At 43.9% G+C, this 27307-nt stretch overlaps 1 protein-coding gene across 4 annotated transcripts in view; it reads left to right on the forward strand.

The window, feature by feature from the left end:
• Positions 1–2172, forward strand: part of LOC123510494 (MAM and LDL-receptor class A domain-containing protein 1-like) — a 17926-nt gene extending 15754 nt beyond the window's left edge. For all 4 annotated transcript variants that reach the window (XM_045265706.1, XM_045265705.1, XM_045265707.1 and 1 more), the window contains one exon: positions 1–2172. This exon is cut by the window's left edge. The gene's annotated coding sequence lies outside the window, so the exon portion shown is untranslated.
• The last annotated feature ends 25135 nt before the right edge of the window (positions 2173–27307 follow it).

Genomic DNA, 27307 nt, shown 5'->3' on the forward strand with positions numbered 1-27307 from the left:
TAGTGATAACGTTCCTTGTTAGGAGACGCCATCTTCTTAGTGAGGGAGTGTAGCGAGCATGCTGGCTAGTCACACATCAACGGCTAGCTGTGCGTCGCGGAGGATGATGACACGATGTGTCTTGCTGCCAGGCCATGACCTTCCATGACATAGTGAGGCAGTGTGTCCCCTTGGTGCAGCACACAGCACACACCACACACCAGGAGAGGCACCCACTTCCCAAAAGTATTTGTAGCCTAATCTGAGCCTCATTGTCAGCCTGTGGTGTGATGCAGTGTGTCTGCCACAGGTGTCACCACAGCTCTGGGAGACACGTGCATAGTGAACACTAGTGCCACAGTGCCACTGCTCCAACTGATCACTAGTGCTCTATTATGTACAAAGTCCTTAATACTACTCTTAACACATTGCCACTGCTCCAACTGATCACTAATGCTCTACTATGTACAAAGTCCTTAATGCTACTCTTAACACAGCCCAGAGTGTACTCAGTGCTAGGGTTCACTGTGGCACTGTGGCACTGTGCCACTGTGTTATCTATTGGAGGGCACACTGAGCAAGGCGGCGGTCTGTCTGCCTGTTTATTTAGCGGGACACCCACATGAGAGGGTACCCAGGTGAAATGGACCGTGGCACCACCACTTTCTAGGGCGTGGATGAGATCAAGGCACTTATAAACTAGGCACGGGTTCTCAACCTGGGGCACGCTTACCCCCAGGGGTACTTGAGAGGAATTTTTGGGGTACGTGGCAGGTTTCTCTAAATACTTCAGTTTTGAATAACTGCAAATTTGTTTGTATACAATGTGGCCTACATGTGCTAGGTTGGATGTGTCCTTCACTAGAACCGGGACACGTTAGCAACGTTAACAAGGAAGACCGTCAGGTCACTCCTTTGTGATCTGGATGTTGTCATCCCCGAAGACGAGGATGTTCCTGGTCCCCCGCCGTGGATGCTGCCTGTCCCTGTGGTCCACTACACTCCCACTTCAACCACGGCTCACCCTGTACTACAACGACAACTGGCACTGGAGACTATAGCTCAGGTGTCGTCTTCCCTTCCTGTGCCTCGTCTCTACACCGATGGCTCCGTTCAAGCCGATGGACGGGCAGGGTGTGCAATCTTCTCCCCAGACACGGACGCTCCGCCTAGAGGCTGGATAGGCCGACATCTCCCAGAGTACTCCAGTTCCACCTTCTGCGAGCTCTATGGCATCTTCGACGCAGTCACCCTTCTGTGCCAGCGTGGACTCAGTGCGATGGTTATCTGTGACTCTAAGTCTGCCCTTCAGTCCTTTTCAAGTACTAACCCACGCTGCACTGAGATTGTACGTCGTATCTTGTCTTTTTTGGCCTTGAGTCGTCGTAGGGCTGGCTCTCAGTGTTACCTTTGTGTGGATTCCTTCTCACATTAATATCTTCTGTAGTGACAGAGTTGACGCCCTTGCTAAGGCAGCCTGCACTTTGCATTCTCCAGCGGCTGGCGTCAGGCCCTCCCTCTCGTGTGCCCTGACCTGCATCAAAGCTGCTGCCCTTCGCTCCATCGACCAAATCCGGGACCGCCAGAGGGAAGAAAGTATTACCATCCGGCACTATGACTCCTTTCACCTCCACAATTACAAGTATCGTCGCAAAGGAGTCATGGTACGGCGGCATAATGTGGTGTCCGCCAGGCTCCGCCTCGGTTACAGGCCGGTGTGATAGGTCGCTGGCCTGCCAGACGTACCTCACTTCTCTTCCTGCCCCATGTGTGGTGCCCTCGACAGTAACACCTTGGAACACCATTGTTTCCATTGCCCCTGAGGTCGAGGGTCTGCTGCCCAGACGTGTTCCGCTTGTTGAGGTGTGTCGTCACCTCCTGAAGGGGAATACCTTGGACGTCGTCCTCGCGCGGTTCCCGAAGTTTGGCGGATGCTGAAGCTTCATATTATCACTGTTTTGTTTCCCTGTTTTACACCTGCTTTATATTTTTGTACTTTGTAAAATTTGTACTTTTTCTAAGTTTTGCAATGTTTCTTTGTATTTCATTTTCGTTTTCTGTATTCGTACTTAATCTTTTTTCTATTATTGTATTATTGTTTTTGTTACAATTTGTATATTTGTAATTGTTTTGGTCTGACGCTTTTGAGCGCAATAAATGAAATAAAATAAAATAAAATCTTGACTGTGTTCATATCGGCCCTATCATTCTTCAGTGTTTCTCATGCTATGGGTACGGCCATGGTAAAAGCTCCGCAAGGAAGCTTCTCGATGCGGTAATTGCTCAGCACTAGACTCACGTTGCAATGCTGCTGCTTATTGTTTCCATTGCCGTGATACTCACCAGGTACGTCCCAGGCAATGCCCAAGGTATTGCCTGGAGCAGGATATTTTACAGCTTGCTAATAATCAGTTCATTAGTCTCAGTAGTGCTCGACGTGAACTCCTTTATCGCCAGAAGAACGGTACTGGTGCAACATCTTATGCTTCATTTTCATTTTCTGTACTCGTACTTAGTCTTCTTTCTATTATTGTATTATTGTTTTTGTTACAATTTGTATATTTGTAATTGTTTTGGTCTGACGCTTTTGAGCGCAATAAATAGAATAAAATAAAATAAAATCTTGACTGTGTTCATATCGGCCCTATCATTCTTCAGTGTTTCTCATGCTATGGGTACGGCCATGGTAAAAGCTCCGCAAGGAAGCTTCTCGATGCGGTAATTGCTCAGCACTAGACTCACATTGCAATGCTGCTACTTATTGTTTCCATTGCCAGAAGAACGGTACTGGTGCAACATCTTATGCTTCATTAGCTGCTCGATCATCAGTCGAGTCAGCAGGTCCGAAGACATCTGCTACCTCTCGCTCTGTTGGGGCTGGTGGTCCTGTTTGTTTGGCTAATAGATTTGCCCTTTTGTCCGACGACTCAGTTGAGTCATCTGTAAGAAGTGACGGGAATAATCCGGATTTGACCAAAATAACCCATGTAGTGGATGTCCATTAGCCCCCCTGTATCGTCTAAGCCTTTGAAGGGCCTGACCAAACGGCACCACGGCTCTGCGGAGTCGATAGATTTAGCTCAGCCAAAGCAATCTAAGGTTTCTCCTGGTGCACGTGATCGTGAGTCCTCCAGGGACCGCTCTGCAATGGTGGCTCCAATGGTTTCTGTTTAGCCTTCTGTGACGCCCTCTGTCTCAGATCGGGCTTCTTGTGATGAGGATGGTGTTAGCATGGAGTCGTCCGATGATATTGTCACAGCCGTCCCTCGTGGACCCACTGTGTCGAAAAGTGCAGTCCAGCCTGACCCTCGTCCTCCGATGACCGGTAGGAGTGATGATGGTTCGCATCACTCACCGGTAGGCCGAAAGGCTGCGGTCCAACGACCCGGGACATCTCAACTCCCGGTGTCTTCTCGTCGGTTGATTATTTCTAGTCAGGTGAGTCACGGGCAGCCCCTTCAAAAGGCTCGCCCGTCCACTGCACCTAAATAGTCATCTTCAAGCTTCTACAGTGGAACTGTAGAGGCCTTCGCGCCTCGTGAGGGCAACTCCGAGCTTTACTGTCGGAGTTCTCTCCAGCCTGTGTAGCTCTACAAGAGACTATGCTAGGTGATAGTACTTATTCTAGTCCTCCTGGCTATCGTGCCTTTTTTAGCACTCCTTTCCCTGAACAGGGCCACCACGGTGGCACAGCTATTCTAGTCCGTCAGGATATACCTGTTGTCCCCTTACAACTTAACTCTCCCCTTCAGGTGGTTGCTGTTAAGGTCTTTATGGGACGATCCTACACTATTTGCAGTTTATATCTCCCTCCTCGGGTTCCTGTCTCCAGGGGTGAGCTTGACGGCCTGGTGCGTCAGCTGACTCTGCCTTTCCTCTTGTTGGGAGATTTTAACGGCCGTCACCCATTGTGGGATGAAGGTGCTAGTAATCCTCGTGGGGTTTTAATCGGTTCTTTTATTGAGGATGAGGGATTGGAGGTTTTAAATTCTGGGATGTTACACATTTCCACAGTCCTACTGGGACTTTTACAGCTATCGATCTTTCTCTGTGTACATCTAATTCTTTCCTTGATTTTAATTGGCGGGTTCTACCTGATTTACATGGTAGTGACCACTTCCCTATTTTAATGCAATCTGTGAACTCTGAGCCACAGTCCCACCCCCCACGCTGGGTTTTAGACAAGGCAGATTGGCCTCGATTCACAGACCTTAGCTCTTTTATCCGTCCGTTGGCTGACTTTTCTACTTGTGCAGAGGCTGTTGATTATTTTACTGATTTTTTACATTCAGCAGCGCTTCAGACAATCCCTAGGACGTCCGGTCGCTTTACTAAGCGTCCCGTTCCTTAGTGGAACGCAGCATGCACAAACGCTGTGAGAGAGAAATGGGCAGCTTTCTCTTGTCTCCGTCGACATCGTGGGGACCCGCAGTGTCTGGACGCTTTTCGACGCTGCCGAGCTCGGCCCGCCGCGTTTTGAAGGAGGCACAAAGAGCCTCATGGAAAGCCTATGTCTCATCCATTAATGTTCACACCCTCTCACGGATGTATTCAATAAAGTCCGCCGAATTGCTGGGAAGTATTCTGCGCCTTCCCCGCCAGTCTTGTTGTCTGCTGGGCGAACGGTGGCAGACCCTAAGACTGTCGCCGACCTCTTTGCGGAGCACTTTGCCAGTGTTTCCCGGAAGGATCCTGCAGCCCTAGGCGCACATCACTGCCAGAGAATGGAATCTCTCGGCGTCAACTTTTCTTCCACTGGAGGAGTCTTATAATGTCCCCTTCTCTGCCTCCGAGTTGCGGACTGCTTTGTCCCAGTGTCATGACTCTTCTCCTGGTCCAGATGATATTCCTTATGCCTTCTTGCGTCATATGTCTGACGGTGCTTTTACCTTTTTATTAAATCTGTATAATATGATTTGGCATACCGGTGACTTTCCATCTTCTTGGGCTGTGGCAGTGGTTCTCCCATTTCCGAAGCCTGGGAAAGATCATCTCCAGGCTACGAACTACCGTCCTATATCTTTGACATCTTGTATTTGTAAAGTGTTAGAAAAGATGGTAAATGTAAGACTCATGTGGTACTTGGAGAGGGGGAAGTACTTGTCATCGGTACAGTATGGCTTCCGAAAGATGAGGTCTACTACTGATGCTCTTTTATCCCTGGAGTCCTCTATTTGTGAGGCCTTTGCTAATCACCACCACCAGGTTACTGTATTTTTGACCTGGAGAAGGCCTACGACACAGCTTGGTGTCATGGTATTTTACGTTCCTTGTTTAATTTTGGTCTCCGTGGCCACCTTCCTATGTCACTCCAGCAGTTTTTATCCAGACGTCTTTTACGGGTTCGAGTGGGGAGTGTTCTCTCCGAGGCTACTGCTCTAAATGATGGCGTCCCACAGGGAAGTATTCTTAGTGTTACACTATTCGCAGTCGCCATAAATGGTGTTATTGATACTCTCCCAGATGGCATTCACAGCTCCTTATATGTTGATGATTTATGTATTTCCTTTGCTGCCGCTAGGATGTCACTGATTGAGCGTAAGCTCCAACTGGCAATCAATAGGGTATCCCGTTGGGCCAACATGAACGGTTTTCGTTTCTCCACCTCGAAGACCGTAACTGTGCATTTTGTCGTAACCGTGGTGTCCATCCAGATCCCAATTTATACTTAGCCAATAGACGCCTCTCATGTGGAGGCGACTCGATATCTTGGCCTTTTGTTTGACAACCGTCTCACTTGGGTTCCCATTTCCGTTCTCTTAAAGCGTCTTGCAGTGCAGGACGGCACTATCCCTTCTTCGGGTTTTAAGTCACACCTCTTGGGGTGCGGACAGGGACACTCTGCTGCTTCTTCACCGTACACTTATCCTTCCCAAGCTGGAATACGGTTGTGAGATCTACTCCTCTGTAACGGAGGCACGGCTACGTGTGCTGGACTCTGTGCATCATGCTGGAGTCCGCTTGGCTACGGGTGCATTTCGGACATCTCCAGTTCGTAGCCTGTTAGAGGATGCTGGTTTCTGGCCGCTCGACCTCCGGCGCCAGTCTTCGATGCTCCGGTGTTGGGATCGCACCCACCGTCTTCCTGATTCTGTCCCTTGTGTGTCATTATTGCGGGACTCGCGTTCGCAGGCGTATGTCACTTGACCTAGTCTCCCTAAACCTTTTGGCCTTCGAGTGGCAAATCTCATGGTGGACTTATCTATTGCCCCCACTCCTGTCTACTCTTTCCGGCTCCCACGAGTTATTGGCAGCTTCCTGCTGTCTCATTATTCCCTCCTGCCATGGCTGACAAGAAGGATTTTCCACCAGCTCTGTCCCACACACGGTTTTTAAAACATTTTTCTACCCATTCTGATGACATCCCTGTTTTTACTGACGGTTCCAAGTCCGATGCAGGTGTTGGGTTTAGTGTTGTTTTTCCCTCCTTCTACCGGACTGGTAGCCTTCCTTCAGTGGCATCTGTTTTTACTGCAGAGTTGTCTGCCATAGTCCTTGCTTTATAAATAATTTTTACCCTCCTGGCTTCGTCTTTTGCAATTTTTAGTGATTTTCGCAGTGCTCTTGCTGCTCTCTCCTCCTCTATCATTTTCCCCAACCCATTGGATTTATCAGCTTTGGAGTGGCTTTATCTGCTTAACAGCAGATGATATTTATTGTGTTAGGTTCTGTTGGATCCCTGCTCATGTTGGTGTTTCTGAGAAAGAGCAGGCATACTGCCTTGCCAAAGAGGCGTCAAGTTGTGCTCCATCCCCTGCTCCTGTTCCGTTTAGAGATGTTTTCCAGGGTATTCGTCTGGCGATCGTTGCAAGTTGGCAGAGGAGGTGGCAAACAGGGGTTGCAACCTCAAAAATGGGAGAGATCACTAGTTCCGTTTTCCAAAACTGGACATACACGCACATACGCGACTGCCGGACACAGATTTTATTAGCGCGGCTACGTATCGGCCACACATACATTACACAAAGATATCTCCTGAAATGGGACCCTCAACCATACTGTGATGACTGCCTGGTGCCGCTCACCGTGCGGCACCTGCGGATTGAGTGCCCTAGTTTGATAGACTTAAGACACTACTACTTCTACCGGTGTCGCGGTAGAGATAGCGGTGTCTACCATCTCTCACAAGTCCTTGGCCCAGCATGTCTGGCTCCAGGCCATGATGCTTTTTGAGTACTTGGGAGAGGCTGGCCTCCTCTCCAGTTTGTGAATTTTATTTTGTATTTTACACTTTAATGTTTTATTTCATTTTGTTGTATTTTTAGTTACTTTTAATTTCATTGTTTTTAGTTAGTCTTTTATAAAGTATATGGTTTTATTATTTTTGTTGAAAAAAAAAAAAAAAAAAAAATATATATATATATATATATATATATATATATATATATATATATATATATATATATATATATTTATTTATTTATTTATTTAGGTCTAAGGGGAAAATGGCCAAGGCCAACAAAAATAGAAAAAAAAGGCCCACTTGGTTGCCATTTCTCTCAAAGGTCATATTAATTATCCAAAATTCAGGGACAAATGTTTTGAAACATCCTTCTTAAAAGAAGTTAAGTCGTAGGAAGATGGAAATATAGAAGCAGACAAGGAGTTTCAGACTTTACCACAGAAAAATATGAATAATCGAGAATACTGGTTAACTCTTGTAATAAAGAGTAGGATAGAATAGTGGTGAAAGGGAGAAGAAAACCTTGTGCAGCGAGGCCGCAAAAAGAGGAAAGGCATGCAGATAGCAAGATTAGTAGAGCAGTTAGCATGAAAATAACGATATAAGATAGCAAGAGATGCAACATTTCGGCAGTGAGAAAGTGACTGAAGACAGTCAAAGAAGAGTGGATGAGACGATAAGCCACCTTATCTAACAAAACTGTGTGAGTGGAAGCCGACAAAACATGCGAAGAGTACTCCATATAAGGACGGATAAGGTCCTTGTACAGAGTTAACAGTTGGAGGGCAAGAAAAACTTGCGGAGACGCTTCAGAACGCCTAAATTCCTAGAGACTGTTTTAGCAAAAAATGAGATGTGAAGTTTTCTGTTTAGATTATGAGTAAAGGACAGACCGAGGATATTCATTGTAGAAGAAAGGGACAGGTGAGTGCCATTGAAGAAAAGGGAATAGTTGTCTGGAATGTTGGGTCGAGTTAATAGAATTGAGTTTTTGAGGCATTGAACACTACAAAGTTTTCTCTACCCCAGTTAGAAATCTTAGAATGATCAGACGTCAGGCGTTTTGTGGCATCCCTGCATGATCTATTGAAATCCTGAAGGGTTGATGGTCTCTGAAAAGACGTGGAAACGAAATAAAGTTGCAGAGAGAAGGGTAGAAGCCGTAGGAGGACAATTTTGAAATCAAACCTTTGTGCAAGACTCTATGAAAAGCTTTTGATATGTCTAACGCAACAACGAAAGTTTCACAGAAATCTCTAAAAGTGGATGACCAAGACTCAGTAAGGAAAGCCAGAAGATCACAAGTAGAGCGACCTTGACGGAAGCCATACTGGCAATCAGAGAGAAGATTGTGAAGTTACAGATGTTTGAGAATCTTCCTATTGAGGATAGATTAAAAACTTTAGATAAGCAAAAAATTAAAGCTATAGGGCGGTAGTTTTAGGAATTAGAACGATTACCCTTTTTTGGAACAGGCTGAATGTCAGTAAACTTCCAGCATGAAGTAAAGGTCGATAGACATAGTTAAAAGAGTTTGGTCAAACAAGGTGCAAGCACAGAGGCAAAGTTTTTGAGAACAATAGGAGGAATCCCCATCATGTGGATAAGCTTTCCGAAGGTTTAGACCACCGAGGGCATGGAAAACATCATTCGAAGAACTTTAATTGTAGACATGATATAATCAGAGGGAGGGAAAAGGAAAAGCCCAGTATCGTTCAAGGTGAAGTTCTGCTGTGGTGTCCAACCGTGCAAACCCCTCGGGTGCTAAGGCACCAGAGGGGCTGGCCTAACTAGCCGTATGACGGATGCAGGGGAAAGCTTGTGAGATGATTTTGTCTTAAGCGGGACGGGAGGATTCCCTCGCCCTATTTTTTTTTTACTTTGGGGGGTTCCAGTGCGGTTGCAGACTTGGCGCCTGTCCGTCGGACCATTCCTGGGTAAATCTTCGGAGGGATCTACGTGTAGGCACCTGGAAAGTCCTGAGCCTTTTAGAGGATCAACGACTGCCTCACCTATCGGATGAGCTCTGTAGGCTGAGGGTGAATATGGTGGGACTCTTTGAGACAAGGAGGCCTGGCAGTGGCGAGACCAGTAGCAAGAGTTTTACTTACAATTGGTTTGGCATGAGCAATGGTCACCATGTCAAGGGGGTAGAAATAGGCGTCTCCAGCCGACTGCAGCTAGCTGTTGTAGAGGTTACTCCAGTTAATGAGCGTATATTGCGACTAAGGCTGAAGCACTATAGGCTTCATGTCTGTTGTTGCAGTATACACTCCTACTAAAGTGTGTGAAACTGAAGAGAAGGAGATATTTTACGCTAAACTCGACTCTGTACTGGACCAGTGTCCCTGTCGTGATACACCTATTGTCTTGGGCAACTTTAATGCTGTCAGTGGCACTGAAAGAGTTGGCTACGTGTTATGTGTTGGTCCCCATGGCTTTGGTACCAGAAACGGCATCTCCTTCTTTCTGAATCTTGCAAGATCCAGAAGGTTGAGAATTGCAGGTTCCTGGTATCAGAGACCGGTGTTGAAGCGCTGGACTTGGTATAGCATTACTGGAGGAGTAGCGAAGGAGATCGACCATATCCTTATCAGTACTCGTTGCAGGATCCTACAAAACTGCATATTTGTTCAGAGTGCCGAGTTCTTTACAACTGATCACAGGCTTGTCCTTGATATATATATATATATATATATATATATATATATATATATATATATATATATATATATATATATATATATATATATATATATATATATATATATATATATATATATATATATATATATATATATATATATATATATATATATATATATATATATATATATATATATATATATATATATATATATATATATATATATATATATATATATATATATATATATATATATATATATATATATATATATATATATATATATATATATATATATATATATATATATATATATATATATATATATATATATATATATATATATATATATATATATATATATATATATATATATATATATATATATATATATATATATATATATAGAGAGAGAGAGAGAGAGAGAGAGAGAGAGAGAGAGAGAGAGAGAGAGAGACATGAAGGTTAAGGGCGGAGGAGGAGAATGAGGGCGGCGGTGGTGGTGGTGGTGGTGGTGGTGGTGTTGCTAGTGGTGGTGGAGGAGGAGGAGGAGGAAGTGGAGGATCAGAGAGATTGCTATGCTACATTTGCTATGTGAATGGAAAAAATGAGTGGTGGAGAGAGGTTAGATGGTAAGATAAGATAAGATAAGATAAGATAAGATAACTTTATTATCAAATTGTAACATAGTAGTATACAAAATGAAATTCTTTGTGGTACTGAGCTCATAGTAACAATAAAAAATCATAAGAATCAGATTGTAAATGATTGATATAAAAAAGAAAATAGTACATTAGAGTTAGTACTGTATAGTATAATCGCCAACAAGCTGAGTACACTTGCATGTCCAAACACATGAATGAATGCATAAACATACTATTACTGTTTTACACATACATACAAATACACTTAATTCATACATACATACACCTATATAATTATACAAATATAACTCTGGAATGAGATAGATTAAGCAGAAATTGTGAATACTTAAAAAGTTCTTGACATAAGGGTGAATCATTACATGTTTCATGGATTTGCATTGTTAAAAAGTAAAATACTCATAGGAACGAAGGACTTCTTGTACCTGTTTGTACGCTGTTGTGGGAGTGCTAACCTTCTTCCAGACCTTAAAACTTATAGCAACTGTGTAGTGGGTGGGTGTCATCCTGCATGATCTTGTTAGCCTGTTTTAAAACACCTTCTTGATATAAATTTTCCAGTGGTTCAGTATCTGCCCCAAGTTTCCTTGACTTTTTAACAATTCTATTAAGCCTATTTTGTCTTTGTTTCTTAGTTTCTCATACCATGTGGTCAGTGAAAAGTTGATTACTGATTCGATTATTGACTTATAAAAGAGAGAAATGATCTTCCTATCAATATGTAAGTTATTTAGCAATCTCATGAAGTGAAGACGTTGATTGCATTTCTTGAACACCAGGTCAGTGTTTTCCTTTCCTTTAAGCTGATTATCAATCACATATCCCAAGTACTTGAAATTATCTACTCTCTCAACAATTTCCTCATTTATGATAATATTGTCTGGTGTTACTTGATTTTTTGTCCTGAAATCTATTATCATTTCTTTTGTCTTTTTTACATTCAATTCTAAGAAATTACTTTTACACCAATCTACGAAAAAATCTACCTGTGCATAAAAATTCTCACAATCATCATTAAAAATTTTCCCTGTAATAACAGTATCATCAGCATACTTGATAATGGAACAATCACTAAACAAGCTCCTACAGTCGTCTGTATACAGAATGAACAAAACTGGTGATATAACACAACCTTGAGGTGAACCTGTGTTAGTGATAATAATGTCAGACTTCACATCATTTATCTTGGTATACTGTTGTCTATGGGTTAGGAAACTACAGATCCACTTTAAGAGACAACAGTTTACATTCATTGTCATCAATTTATGTAATAAAATGTGAATTTGCATTGTGTTGAAGGCAGAGCTGAAATCAATGAATAATAATCTAATTTGGGTATTTTGTTTATCTACATGCTCACTGATGTCATTTAGTAAAGTTAGGCTAGCATCCTGAACGCTTCTATTTGCTTGATATGCAAATTGAAAAGGGTCAATAACATTGTTAGTGTTTTCACAAAGGTAGGTTGTCAGTATGTCCTCCAGGCATTTGACAATATTAGAAGTTAGAGCAACTGGTCTAAAATTATTATATTCTTTAGGAAAACTAACTTTAGGGATGGGCTTAATTTCTGTCATTTTCCAGTAAGCAGGCACAACTCCTTGGTCTATAGAAGCTTGAAACAGTGTGTGCAACACAGGTGACGTTCTAAGGTCACGGGGAGGGACACGGCATGGACCAGGAGGGGAGGGTCAAATGTGTGTGTGTGTGTGTGTGTGTGTGTGTGTGTGTGCGTGCGTGCTTGAAGAATTGCATTTTTATTACTATTGATATTATTATTATTATTATTAATATTTTATTATTATTATTATTATTATTATTATTATTATTATTATTATTATTATTATAATATTATTATTATTATTATTATTATTAGTAGTAGTAGTAGTATTAGTAGTGCCAGTAGTAGTAGTAGTAGCAGTAGTAGTAGTAGTAGTAGTAGTAGTAGTAGCAGTAGTAGTAGTAGTAGCAGTAGCAGCAGTAGCAGCAGCAGCAGCAGCAGTAGCAGTGGTAGCAGCAGCAGCAGTAGTAGTAGTAGCAGTAGTAGTAGTAGTAGTAGTAGTAGTAGTAGTAGTAGTAGTAGTAGTAGTAGTAGTAGTAGTAGTGGTAGTAGTATTACTATTATTTTTTATTTTTTTTGGCATTATGTGAATACTCTTATCATTTCTTTCATTATTATTACTGTCATTACTTATGAATATGATTATCATGAGTGTTATTATTATTGTTGGTATTATTATTGTTATTAATATTATTATTATTATTATTATTATTATTATTATTATTATTATTATTATTATCATTATTATTATTATTAGTAGTAGTATTGTTATTATTTTAATTTTCATTAATTATTAGGGTGGTAGTATTTCTCTCTCTCTCTCTCTCTCTCTCTCTCTCTCTCTCTCTCTCTCTCTCTCTCTCTCTCTCTCTCTCTCTCTCCCTACTAACTGCAAGAGTATTGGCTTCTGACCTCACCCAAGTCGTTAGGTTGAAAACCCAAGTGAATTAAATCACTGACACTAGAGTGTAAATGGAGGATTTATTTTTCCCCTCTTCACGCCTGCACTTCTGGGAACTGTCATATTTAATCTCTAATTTGAGAGGTGCTTTCAGTTGACATTCAATATTTTCCGGTATTGAGAAGGTAAGTAAGTTGATTTGATGAGTTCAGTTCCACAGTGCGAACGAACTAGACAACATGGAGAAGAGGAAGTTCATTCTGATTGGCAGAATAAATGAATTTTTTTTAATACGGCTTGTGCCGCGAGACAGTCTCAACTTGGTTGCGGAGATGGGAGGAGGAAGGAGAAGATCTGGAAGATAGAAGAAAAGGTGGCAATCACCCAAGGGCCACCACTGAATAAGAAGATCAGTCTATTGTGCAAATATGCGAGACCAACCCTCACCTAAACGCACAAGAAATCAAAGAATGATTAAACATTCAAGCCTCTGTTAAAACGGTCAGAAAGAGACTTCACGAGGCGGGCTTTCACCATCGCATCCCAACCATAACAGATATTCTGACACAACGACATAAGTAGCTACGTTTGAAATTTGCAGAAAAATACCAAGATAAAGAACTGGATTTCTGGGGAAGAGTGGTTTTCTCCGACGAAAAGACCTTTTCGTCAGCAGCGCGTGGCAAACTGCACTGTTGGAGAAGGAATGGAACAAGGTAAGCAGCACACTCTTTATAAAGTATGGCTTTAGATCACAGCAGAGTTTCATCTGTAGCATATTTGTTTTATATATATATATATATATATATATATATATATATATATATATATATATATATATATATATATATATATATATATATATATATATATATATATATATATATATAGAATGTTACGTAACATATCGAAGATGATACAGCAACACAGTTTTGGTTTCGGTTTCCATCCACTATTTACTTAATTTAAGAAGGAAAAATCTTGCAATTCCAAAAGGAAAATAACGATTGGTAATAAGTGTTTATCAATTACTTATGAGCAGAAGTGACACAGATAGCCTATAATCCTATATCAATACAGTACAAACTGTAAATAAATATTGATTATTATTTATTTTTCTCCAGGTATGACGAGTCTAACATATACTCCATAGGTCGCAGTGGCCACGTCTCCTGCAACACCTGGGGATGGATGCATATCAACCGTGTGGGAGAGCTTGCCCAGATTGAAGGGAGATTTACTTCTGAACAGTATCTTGAGATATTGGAAGAAGTAATGATCCCTACAGTTCAGGCAATGGCTTTCCCATATCCTGAGAAAATCCTTTTCATGCAAGATAATTCCCCAGTGCACACGACACACATCGTAAGACGATAGTTTGCTGAGCAGCGAGACGTGGAACTGCTTCCCTGGTCGAGTAAAACATGTTACCTTAATCCCATAGAATATATATGGGCAACTATTGCTAATTCGTGGGAGGCAGAGAAAGAGTCGAATGGATGGATGGATTTTAAAAAAGGCGCCGCAACAGCCAATGTCATATGGCGCCGCTTCAACAATTTAAAATGTCTAAAAACAGTTAGAAACAATACAGTAGTTTAAAAACTAAAAAAGGACAATAAAACTAAATAAAATATTAAAATACATAATAAAATCAGAATAAAATTCATAGCTTTGGGAGAAGGCCAGCTTCTCCCAAAAACCTAAAAACGTCACGGCCCAAGGACCTTTCAGAGATAGTAGACACCGCAATCTTTATCGCGACACCGATAGAGGTAGCGGTGTCGTAACTCGATCAAACTAGGGCACTCCACCAACAGGTGCCGCACGGTGAGCGGCACCAGGCAGTCTTCACAGTAAGGCTGAGGGTCCCTGGTCAACAGGTACCATTGTATAAGGTACGTGTGACCTATGCGCAGTCGCGCCAATAAAGTCTGTGCACGGCGATCCCGGACATGGGAGTATATCCACTGAGGGAAAGTGGAAGTAGTGATCTCTCCCATTTTCGAGGTTGCGATCCCTGTTAGCCATCTCCTCTGCCAAATTCCTGCAATCGCCACACGAATTGCATGAAATACATCTCGAAACGGAACAGGGGCAGGAGATGGAGCGCGACTTGCTGCCTCTTTAGCGAGGCGGTCTGCGTGTTCATTCCCTAGAACACCAACGTGACCAGGGACCCTACAGAACCCAACACGATATCCTCGTTTAGTAAGAAGATATAGCCACTCAAGGGCTGAGAAAACCAAAGGATTAAGAGAGACTGTGCAAAAGAGAGCAGTAAGAGCATTGCGACAGTCACTAAAAATTGTAAAAGACGAAATAGGGTTGAGTAAAAATTATCTGTAAAGCTAGGACTATGGCAGACAGCTCCGCAGTAAAGATAGAGGCTATCGAAGGAAGGATGCTAGACCGATAAAAAGAGGGGAAAACCACACTAAACCCAACGCCTGCGTCGGATTTGGAACCATCAGTAAAAACGAGGATGTCATCAGAATGGATAAAAAAGTCTTCTAAAAACCGGGTGTGGGACAGAGCTGGCAGAAAATCTTTATTGCCATACATGGCAGGAGGGCATATTGAAACAACCAGAAGCTGCCAAGAACCAACTCGTGGGAGTCGGAAAAAGTAGACAGGAGTGGGGTCGATGGACAAATCCAACATGAAGTTTGCCACTCGAAGGCCATAAGGTTTAGGTAGACTCGGTCGAGTGACATACGCCAGCGAACGCGAGTCCCGCAACATTGACAGACAAGGGACAGAATCGGGAAGACGGTGGGTGCGAGGTCGAGCGGCCAGAAACCAGCATCCACTAGAAGGCTAGGTATTGGAGATGTCCGAAATGTACTTGTAGACAAGCGGACCCCAGCATGATGCACGGGTTCAAGCGTGCGTAGTCGTGCATCCGTTGCGGATGAGTAGATCTGACAGCCGAATTCCAGCTTGTGAATTATGAGTGTGCGGTGAAGCAGCAGCAACGTGTCCCTGTCCGCACCGCAAGAGTTGTGACTTAAAACCCGAAAAATGGATAATGCCTGCCGACAAGACGCCTTAAGAGAACGAAAATGGAGAACCCAGGTGAGACGGTTGTCAAATAAAAGGCCAAGATATCGAGTCGCCTCCACGCATGAGAGGCGTCTATTGGCGATGTATAAATCCGGGTCTGGATGGATACCACGGTTGCGACAAAATGCATGGCTACGGTCTTGAGGTGGAGAATCGAAAACCGTTCATGTTGGCCCAACTGGACACCCTATTGATCGCCAGTTGGAGCTTGCGCTCAATCCGTGACATCCTAGCAGCAGCAAAGAGATGCACAAGTCGTCCACATATAAAGAGCTGTGAACGCCATCTGGTAGAGTATCTATAACACCATTTATTGCAACTGCGAATACTTCCCTGTGGGACACCGTCATTTTAAAGCAGTAGCTCGGAGAAACACTCCCACTCGAACCCGTAAAAGACGTCTGGATAAAAACTGCTGGATAAAATAGGAAGGTGGCCACGAGACCAAAATTAAACAAAGACTGTAAAATGCCATGACACCAAGCCGTGTCGTAGGCCTTCTCCAGGTCAAAAATACAGTTACTTGATGGTGGTGATTAGCGAAGGCCTCACAAATAGAAGACTCTAGGGATAAAAGAGCATCAGTAGTAGACCTCATCTTTCGGAAGCCGTACTGTACCGATGACAAGTACTTCCCCTCTCCAAGTACCACATGAGTCTTACATTTACCATCTTTTCTAACACTTTACAAATACAAGACGTCAAAGATATAGGAGACGTAGCCTAATTTCTTTCCCAGGCTTCGGAAATGGGAGAACCACTGCCACAGCCCAAGAAGATGGAAAGTCACCGGTATGCCAAATCATATTATAAAGATTTAATAAAAGTTAAAAGCACTGTCAGACATGTGGCGCAAAAGGCATAAGGAATGTCGTCTGGACCAGGAGAAAAGTCATGACACTAAGACAAAGCAGTCTGCAGAGAAGGGGACATTATACGACTCCTCCAGTGGAAGAAAAATTTATGCCGAGAGATTCCATTCTCTGGCGGTGACGTGCGCCCGGGGCTGCAGGATGCCTCCGGGAAACACTGGCAAAGTGCTCTGCGAAGAGGTCGGCGACAGTCCTAGGGTCTGCCACCGTTCGCCCAGCAGACAACAAAACTGGTGGGGGAGGAGCAGAATACTTCCCAGCAATTCGGCGGACTTTGGTAAAGACATCCGTAAGAGGGTGCGGCATTAATGGAAGAGACATAAGCTTTCCAAGAGGCTCTTTGTGCCTCTTTCAAAACGCGGCGGGACCGAGCTCGACAGCGCTGAAAAGCTTCCAGGCACTGCGGGTCCCCACGATGTCGCCGGAGACGAGAGAAAGCTGCCCGTTTTTCTTTCACAGCTTTAGTGCATGCTGCGTTCCACCAAGGAACGGGACGCTTAGTAAAGCGACCGGACGTCCTAGGTATTGTCAGAAGTGCTACTGAACGTATAAAATCGGTAAAATAATCAACAGCCTCAGCACAAGTAGAAAAGTCAGCCAACGGACGGATAAAACAGTTAAGGTCTGTGAATCGAGGCCAATCTGCCTTGTCTAAAACTCAGCGAATTCTAATAAAATCGATAAATGGTCACTTCCGTGAAATTCCGGTAGGACCCGCCAAGGAGGATTACTAGCACCTTCATCCCACAATGGGTGACGGCCGTTAAAATCTCCCAACCAAAGAAAAGGCGGAGTCAGCTGACGCACCAGGCCGTCAAGCTCACCCCTGAAGACAGGAAGCCAAGGAGGGAGATATAAACTGCAAATGGTGTACAATCGTCCCATAAAGACTTTAACAGCAACCACCTGAAGGGGAGAGTTAAGTTGTAACGGGATAACAGGTATATCCTGACGGACTAGAATAGCTGTGCCACCGTGGTGGCCCTGGTCAGGGAAAGGAGTGCTTAAAAAGGCACGATAGCCAGGAGGACTAGAATAAGTACTATCACCTAGCATAGTCTCTTGTAGAGCTACACAGGCTGGAGAGAACTCCGACAGTAAAGCTCGGAGTTCCCCCCACGAGGCGCGAAGGCCTCTACAGTTCCACTGTAGAAGCTTGAAGATGACGGGCGAGCCTTTTGAAGGGGCTGCCCGTGACTCACCTGACTAGAAATAATCAACCGACGAGAAGACACCGGGAGTTGAGATGTACCGGGTCGTTGGACCGCAGCCTTTCGGCCTACCGGTGAGTGATGCGAACCATCATCACTCCTACCGGTCATCGGAAGACGATGGTCGGGCTGGACTGCACTTTTTGATACAGCGGGTCCACGAGGGACGGCTGTGACAATATCATCGGACGTCTCCATGCTAAGACCGTCCTCATCACAAGAAGCCCGATCTGAGACGGAGGGCGTCACAGAAGGCTGGACAGAAACTACTGGAGCTACCATTGCAGAGCGGTCCCTAGAGGACTCACGATCATGTGCACCGGGAGAAACCTTAGATTGTTTAGGCTGAGCTAAATCGATCGACTCCGCAGAGCCGCGGTGCCGTTTGGTCAGGCCCTTCAAAGGCTTAGGCGATACAGGTGGCAAATGGACATCCACTACATGGGTTACTTTGGTCAAGTCCGTATTATTCTCGTCGCTTCTTGAGATGACTCAACTGAGTCATCGGACAAAAGGGCAAACCTATTGGCCAGATGAACAGGACCACCCGCCCCAACAGAGCGAAAGGTAGCAGGAGTTGTCTTCGGACCGGCAGACTCAGCTGAAGAGCGAGCGGCCAATGAAGCATAGGATGTCGCACCAGTACCGTCCTTCTGGCGGTACAGGAGTTTGCGGCGGGCGCTACCAAGACTGATGAACTGACTGTTAGCAAGCTGTAAAATGTCCTGCTCCAGGCGATACCTAGGGCATTGCCTGGAACGTACCTGGTGAGCATCACGGCAATGGAAACAATAAGCAGCAGCATTGCAATGCTCCTCAGAATGTGAGTCTAGTGCAGAGCAATTACCACATCGAGAAGCTTCCTTGCAGGAGCTTTTGCCATGACCGTAACCGTAGCACGAGAAACACTGAAGAGGACGAGAAACAAAACGTCTCACCCTAAGATTAATAGGTCCGATATTAACACGGTCAGGAAGGGTGGAACCAAAAAAAGGTGAGAAGGACCATGTTGGAGGAGTTCCTCATCTTAGTCACCTTTTGAACTGAGCTAGGACACATTGCTAGTATTTCCTCATCAGGAATTCATAAAGATCCTGACTGTACACACAACCTTTACTGTAATTAAAGGTGGGATGTGCCTTATAGTCTCAAACATGCTGTCAGAAGGACATGGTAGATGTTGCAACATCCTTGCCTGCGTGATATCTTTCGCTCGCACTAGCACCCCTTCCCGTATTTCTTGAGGTTTCCCTCAGGAATCGTGCCGATCTCTTTGGACAGGTACCGGGAGGCATGGATGAAATTCCCGCCCATTTCTGTAGTACGCCACAAACCAACGTGGAGGCGGGATCTGGCGGACTTTAGGAACTGAATTCTCTGAATAGTGATCAAAAAGATTTGGGATGTAGTCCGTGTCACTGTCCGAAATATTGCGAGAGTGGAGAAGTTCTGTCTTAAAGCCAGAGCCAGCAAGGGGCAGGGATGCTACATGTTCTAAGCCAAACGGGCTTCATCACATGACAGAAACGTTACATAGCAGCGGTTAGAAAAAGTCCTTATCATAAACAAGTCGAATGCGAGAACCGTGCCATACACCTTGAGAAGTGAGTGCAAGGCGTGATAAGAAAATGATGGATTAACATTTACCATCAAAGGAGTCATATGCAGCAGAAATGCGTCCCTCAGAAGAACTCCCAGAACAGGAGACTGCTGTGGGAGGCCCTTGTGGAGGGGAATCCTCCTTCCCACTCAGACCTGAAGATGATGTCTCGCGGGCCAGGTCAGCTACCTCACGAGAACCTGAATTTTTTGTGTTTCACCATATATATAAAGTTACACAAAAGATGACTCCAGGGGCAAGGGAAACCACCTACTGGGACTACAATGGGAGGGAGCGCTGGCTGCCGTGGACGAGGTACCTCGTCCCCATGCGGACCTGTCGTTTAAAAAAAAAAAGCCCCACATGATACGAATGTTTGTCCACGACAGAGCTGAGACCCCCCTCCCAAAGCATTCCAGCCTGAACACCCAACCATCCAGCACAGGACGGCCTCTATTGGGCGATCCCTCCAGCGGGTGGCTCCGCTGGTCCACTGGCAGCCTACGTAGGAACCATTTAGTCTGGCCCCTCACTGGCGACCTTACTAGCATGGGTAGCCCTCTCCCCATGGAAAGGGCAGAGCAGGGGCCTAAGCCCCCTCTAGCCTAGCTCGCAAGGTCACAGGGGGACGCATAGTGGTAAAAGTAGTAGTAGTAGTAGTAGTAGTAGTAGTAGTAGTAGTAGTAGTAGTAGTAGTAGTAGCAGCAGCAGCAGCAGCAGCAGCAGGAGCAGTAGTAGTAAATAGTAGTAGTAGTAGTAGTAGTAGTAGTAGTAGTAGTAGTAGTAGTAGTAGTAGTAGTACTGGAAGTAGTTTCAGTAAACTTATTGTTCTGCTTAATGTAATTCATATAGAAAATAAAAGTTTCAAGAACAAATAAGAAAAAAAATGCAAATAAGATGAACAGAGAGAGAGAGAGAGAGAGAGAGAGAGAGAGAGAAATTTAATCCATTGAGGTGACGACCTGATAAGCTTCTTCCTTAGGTCAAGAGACGGAAGACTTAAAGTCGTAAAAAGTGTGAAATATTTTGTTAATCCTTTCTGCTTCCATCATTACTACTGCTACCACCACCACCACCACCACCACCTTGAAGTCTTTGACATTTGTAAACTCTACTATACAATATCAATATATGAATATCATATTGATTTCAATAGTAATATTTCAATACTGAAAAGGAAATATTAAATATCTCTCTCTCTCTCTTTATATATATATATATATATATATATATATATATATATATATATATATATATATATATATATATATATATATATATATATATATATATATTGTGATGGGCACCGTCTTAATCCCCTTTAATTTATTATATTATTATATGTGAAGCCTATGGCCACCCATCGCGGGCCCCTCGGGCTGTTCTGCTGAGCAGACAACCCCCTCCTTCTTCTCGCTTCTCGTTGCAAGCGGGAGTCAGTACAGAGGTAGCCTTCAGCGGAGAAAGACACGCACTCTCGTCGGTCTGGCACAGTGTTAGGGAGATTCGTGTTGCTGGGCTTCTCTTGTTACTCGCTAGTCATTGGTCTGGGAGTTGTGCCCTCCTGTTGAGTAGCTGGCTTGTTACTCGGTAGACCGTGGCTGTGTAGGACAACGGGCTTGTTGTCCTAAGGAGTGTGGTCGGTTGGGTTTACATTTCCTCTCTTGCGTTCGTCCACTCGTGGTGGGGCGGCGCGGAGGAGAGACACGTTTTGTCTCGTCCTGTTTGTTTTGTTGGTGGCAGTGGTCACCAGTGGGTTTGGTGGGCGGCTGTGTGCCCCACCATCTGTCGTGTAGTATCAGTAGTATACTGTGTATAGTAACCAGCCAGTCTTCAGCGGAGGTAGACACGTGCGCTCTTGATTTCTGGCACAGGGTGGAGACACGTGTTGCTGGGCTGTTCTTGTTACTCGCTAGTCATTGGTCTGGGAGTTGTGCCCTCCTGTTGAGTAGCTGGCTTGCTACTGGGTAGACCGTGGCTGTGTAGGACAACGGGCTTGTTGTCCTGAGGAAAGTATAGCCGGTTGGGGCTGTATTTCCTGTTGTGCGTTCGTCAACTCGGGTGTGGCGACGCGGAGGGACGCGTTATTGTTTCGTCCCGTTGTTGCTGTTGGTGGCTGTGGTCACCAGTGTGTTTTGTTGGGTGGCTGTGTGCCCCCACCATCTTTTGTATAGTTTCAGTAGTAAACTGTATTGTAGTGGTAGTAGCCACGCACACTATTGAATGCTGAGAGGCTTCATGTCGGCCAGTAGTGCGTAGTGTCGTCCGCCAGACGTGTCTGCGGCGAGTATATAGTGGGTGTCACCCGTAGGTGGTGTCTGGGCTTGTGTGTACATCACCGGATGTGCTGTACACATCATATATTGCAGTAGTAGTAGGCCAGGGATGTCAGTCTAACAGGTGTTAGTAAGCAATTGTTGTAGTAGAATAGTATAGTTATATAATATACCACGCGCGTTGTTCCGGTCTGTGAGTTATCACAGTCTGTGGACAAGGCGGGTGGAGAGGCATTAATACTTCATAGAGAAGTGGGTGGAATTGTCCTTGTGGGCGGTTTCTCTAGGGGGTATTAAGGCCTCGCCCTGTTACACATAACATCTACCATTTATAAATTCTACTTGGTTGGGTACAGGAGGAGAAGGAGTTGCTGAGGAGATTCCCTTACAGTGGGGGAAATTATACACTGTTGGCGACCTTGAAAGAACCTGAGGGTTACGTCGGCTGCGAGTTATAGTAGTGGGGACTCTGTGGAGTGTTTTATAATCCCCACTGTACTGACCGTAACAAAGTTGGCGATTTTGCCAGTATAACAGTCTAGTGAGCTGTAGCAGCTAACCGCAGCCGGGTGACGACTTACGTTTGGGCAAACCGTAACAATATATATATATATATATATATATATATATATATATATATATATATATATATATATATATATATATATATATATATATATATATATATATATGAAGGATGAGAGTGGATGAGGATCAGGATGAGGGTGGTGGTGGTAGTCGAGTAGGAGTAGGAGTAGGAGTAGGAGTAGGAGGAGGAGTAGGAGGAGGAGGAAGATCAGAGAGATTGCTATGCTACATTTGCTACGTGAATTGAGAAAATGAAATAAAAATAAAGATCACACACACACACACACACACACACACACACACACACACACACACACACACACAATTGGGTGGTGGAGGGGGAGATGGGGTGGTGACATATCTTAGGTCACGGGGAGGGACAGGGTATGGACCAGGAGGGGAGGGTCAAGTGGGTGGAGCTTTAAGGCATAGTTTTTGAGGAGTTTAACCAATCCAAGGGAACCTGAAGCCTTCACCTGGTGTGGATCTGCCAGGTATTGCTACTGGAAAATATATGGGCTAAGATTGGCAAGGAGTTTACTGGTCGCATATGTACATAGTGGTATAAAATTCGTCAGGTCAAAAGTTCGTGATGGAAAAATAAATCGTAAGGGTAAATGTTTTGTTAGAAATTAGTGTTCCACACAACCTAAGGAGAATTGAATAAAAAAATAATGTGAATAAGAACTTTAAAGGAGAAAGCTAGTAAATAAAATTAATCACCAGACTCTTACCCGGCAGTTATGGGTGGGAGCACTCACCCCCACATTTCAGTGTTCCAGCTGCCAATGAATAGCTAGCTAGCTACAGGACCTGCAACCTCTAAGCTAACATTAACAGCTAGAAACTTATCTGGCTTTCAATACGGTGGGAGTATTGAGTCTGGCAGGATCAAGTTCTCCTGCACGTGGTAGCTTTTGCGTAGTCAAGAAAACGAGCGGTGATGCCTTGGTAGTTGGGACGAGAGTGTGGCAGCGCACTAGCCGACCCCAAAATGTTGCCAATGCTATCATCACGCTCGTTATCCCCTTTGATTATCTTTTAAATATTATTTACCCTTTTAATGGCTTAAATGTTTATTGTAATTATATATATATATATATATATATATATATATATATATATATATATATATATATATATATATATATATATATAAATGGAATAACCCGAGGGAAGCAACGATTTGCCATCAGTAAATTAATTAAATATCCTTTATTTTAAGGTTAATTCCAACACACTCCCCAGCAAAGATTGCAATTTTATTTTAAATTTGCAATTATACTTATCATTTAATATTTTGGGGTCATGTATGGTTATGGCAGATATAGTCACTCCGCACTATTCCCCGGAAATGCATATGGTGATTTGTTTAATTATTGTTAAATCCTCACTACGTCATAAAGTAGGGCGTAATGTAGCATTTTTTGGGAACACATATTTGAGAAAGGTACTCAAATACATTTTCTAACCAAAGACAAAATTATTAACTTAATTCTAAACAAGACATTGAAATAAACAATCATCCTCACCTTAGCAATATATCTTCACCTTTGAAGAGGATGCAACCTTTGTTTTCCTAAATATCCCCATAAAAATTGACTAAGGTGTAGCATTTTTTAATATTAAACCCCAACTTAACCTAAATCTAACTTAATCTAACAACTTACAAGTAAGGCAGTTTATCCCTAAGCATCTTATTGAACTTTATGGCCGCGTGCCGCCTAGGTCTAGGGTTAACCTGACTATCAATGTCATGAACTGGAGGCTCGTCGGCGCCACCGTCCGACCCACTTCTATTCCCTTCCCTCCCCCAGTGAGTCATTGACACCTCCAACGGGTACAGGTTGGAAACAGAGTGGTATTCCACGGCGCCGTTTCCCTGCTTGATCTTGACTGTTCTTAATTTGGCGGAGGAGGGGGACAGGATTTGGTGTTAGGCGCCGCAACAGCGGAGAACATTTGGCGCCGCATCAAACTATTTAATTAAAACAAAGAGTTTAAAACAAATCGTAAAACAAATCGTAAAATAACTCAAAGCAAGTAAAAACGATAAAAATTAATGGTAAATAAAAACAAAAAACTACAATAAAGTACATAAAACATTAAAATACATAATAAAATGAAATAAAATTCACAGCTTTGGGAGAAGGCCAGCTTCTCCCAAAAATCTAAAAACGTCATGACCTTGGATGAATTTTAAAAAAGGCGCCGCAACAGCCAAGGTCATATGGCGCCGCTTCAAAAATTTAAAATGTCTAAAAAACAGTTAAAAACAATACAGTAGTTTAAAAACTAAAAAAGGACAATAAAACTAAATAAAATATTAAAACACATAAAAAAATAAGAATAAAATTCATAGCTTTGGGAGAAGGCCAGCTTCTCCCAAAAATCTAAAAAGGTCATGGCCTTAGGCCAGCCGTCTGGTCCAAGGACCTTTGAGATATAATAGACACCGCTATCTCTACCGCGACAGCGGTAGAGGTAGCGCTGTCATAACTCTATCAAACTAGGGCACTCTACCAATAGGTGCCGCACGGTAAGCGGCACCAGGCAGTCATCACAGTAAGGTTGACGGTCCTTGGTCAACAGGTACCTTTGTGTAAGGTACGTGTGACCTATACGCAGTCGCGCCAATAAAGTCTGTAAAAGTCGATCCGAACATGGGTGTATGTCCAGTGAGGGATAGAAGTAGTGATCTCTCCCATTTTCGAGGTTGCGACCCCGTTAGCCATCTCCTCTGCCAAATTGCTGCAACTGCCTCACGAATTAGAGGAAAGACATCTCGAAACGGAACAGAGGCAGGAGATGGAGCGCGACTTGCTGCCTCTTTAGCGAGGCGATCTGCGTGTTCATTCCTGGAACACCAACGTGACCAGGGACCCAACAGAACCCAACACGATATCCTCGTTGTGTAAGAAGGTATAGCCACTCCAGGGCTGATAAAACCAAAGGGTTAAAGGATATAGTGCAAGAGAGAAGTAAGAGCACTGCGACAGTCACTAAAAATTGTAAAAGACGAAACCGGTAAAAAAATTATTTGTAAAGCTAGGACTATGGCAGACAGCTCCGCAGTAAAGACGGATGCCACTGAAGGAAGGCTGCCAGACCGATAAAAAGAGGGGAAAACCACACTAAACCCAACGCCTGCGTCGGATTTGGAACCATCAGTAAAAACAGGGATATCATCAGAATGCATAAAAAGTGTTCTAAAACCGTGTGTGGGACAGAGCTGGCAGAAAATCCTTCTTGCCATCCATGGCAGGGGGCATAATGAGATAACAGGAAGCTGCCAATAACCAACTCGTGGAGCCGGAAAGAGTACACAGGAGTGGGGTCGATAGATAACTCCGCCATGAGATTTGCAACTCTAAGGCCAAAAGGTTTAGGAGACTCGGTCGAGTGACATACGCCTGCGAACGCGAGTCCCGCAACATTGACAGACAAGGGACAGAATCAGGAAGACGGTGGGTGCGAAACCAACACCGGAGCATCGAAGACTGGCGCCGGAGGTCGAGCGGCCAGAAACCAGCATCCACTAGAAGGCTAGGTATTGGAGATGTCCGAAATGCACCCGTAGCCAAGCGGACCCCAGCATGATGCACGGGGTCAAGCGTGCGTAGTCGTGCATCCGTTGCGGATGAGTAGATCTCACAGCCGTATTCCAGCTTCGGAAGTATGAGTGTACGGTGAAGCAGCAGCAACGTGTCCCTGTCCGCACCCCAAGAGGTGTGACTTAAAACCCGAAGAAGGGATAGTGCCTGCCGACAAGACGCCTTAAGAGAACGGAAATGGGGAACCCAGGTGAGACGGTTGTCAAATAAAAGGCCAAGATATCGAGTCGCCTCCACGCATGAGAGGCGTCTATTGGCGAGGTATAAATCCGGGTCTGGATGGACACCACGGTTGCGACAAAATGCATGGCTACGGTCTTGAGGTGGAGAATCGAAAACCGTTCATGTTGGCCCAACTGGACACCCTATTGATCGCCAGTTGGAGCTTGCGCTCAATCAGTGACATCCTAGCAGCAGCAAAAGAAATGCATAAATCGTCAACATATAAGAGCTGTGAATGCCATCTGGTAGAGTATCTATAACACCATTTATTGCGACTGCGAATAGTGTAACACTAAGAATACTTCCTGTGGGACACCATCATTTAGAGCAGTAGCATCGGAGAGAACACTCCCAACTCGAACCCGTAAAAACGTCTGGATAAAAACTGCTGGATAAAAATAGGAAGGTGGCCACGAAGGCCAAAATTAAACAAAGACTGTAAAATGCCATGACACCAAGCCGTGTCGTAGGCCTTCTCCAGGTCAAAAACTGTTACTTGATGGTGGTGATTAGCGAAGGCCTCACAAATGGAAGACTCTAGGGATAAAAGAGCATCAGTAGTAGACCTCATCTTTCGGAAGCCGTACTGTACCGATGACAAGTACTTCCCTCTCCAAGTACCACATGAGTCTTACATTTACCATCTTTTCTAACACTTTACAAATGCAGGACGTCAAAGATATAGGACGGTAGTTCGTAGCCTGGAGATTATCTTTCCCAGGCTTCGGAAATGGGAGAACCACTGCCACAGCCCAAGAAGATGGAAAGTCACCGGTATGCCAAATCATATTATAAAGATTTAATAAAAGTTAAAAGCACTGTCAGACATGTGGCGCAAGAAGGCATAAGGAATATCATCTGGCCCAGGAGAAGAGTCATGACACTGGGACAAAGCAGTCCGCAACTCGGAGGCAGAGAAAGGGAC

The sequence above is a fragment of the Portunus trituberculatus genome, chromosome 29 (genome assembly GCF_017591435.1).
Source record: "Portunus trituberculatus isolate SZX2019 chromosome 29, ASM1759143v1, whole genome shotgun sequence".
NCBI classification, from domain to species: domain Eukaryota; kingdom Metazoa; phylum Arthropoda; class Malacostraca; order Decapoda; family Portunidae; genus Portunus; species Portunus trituberculatus.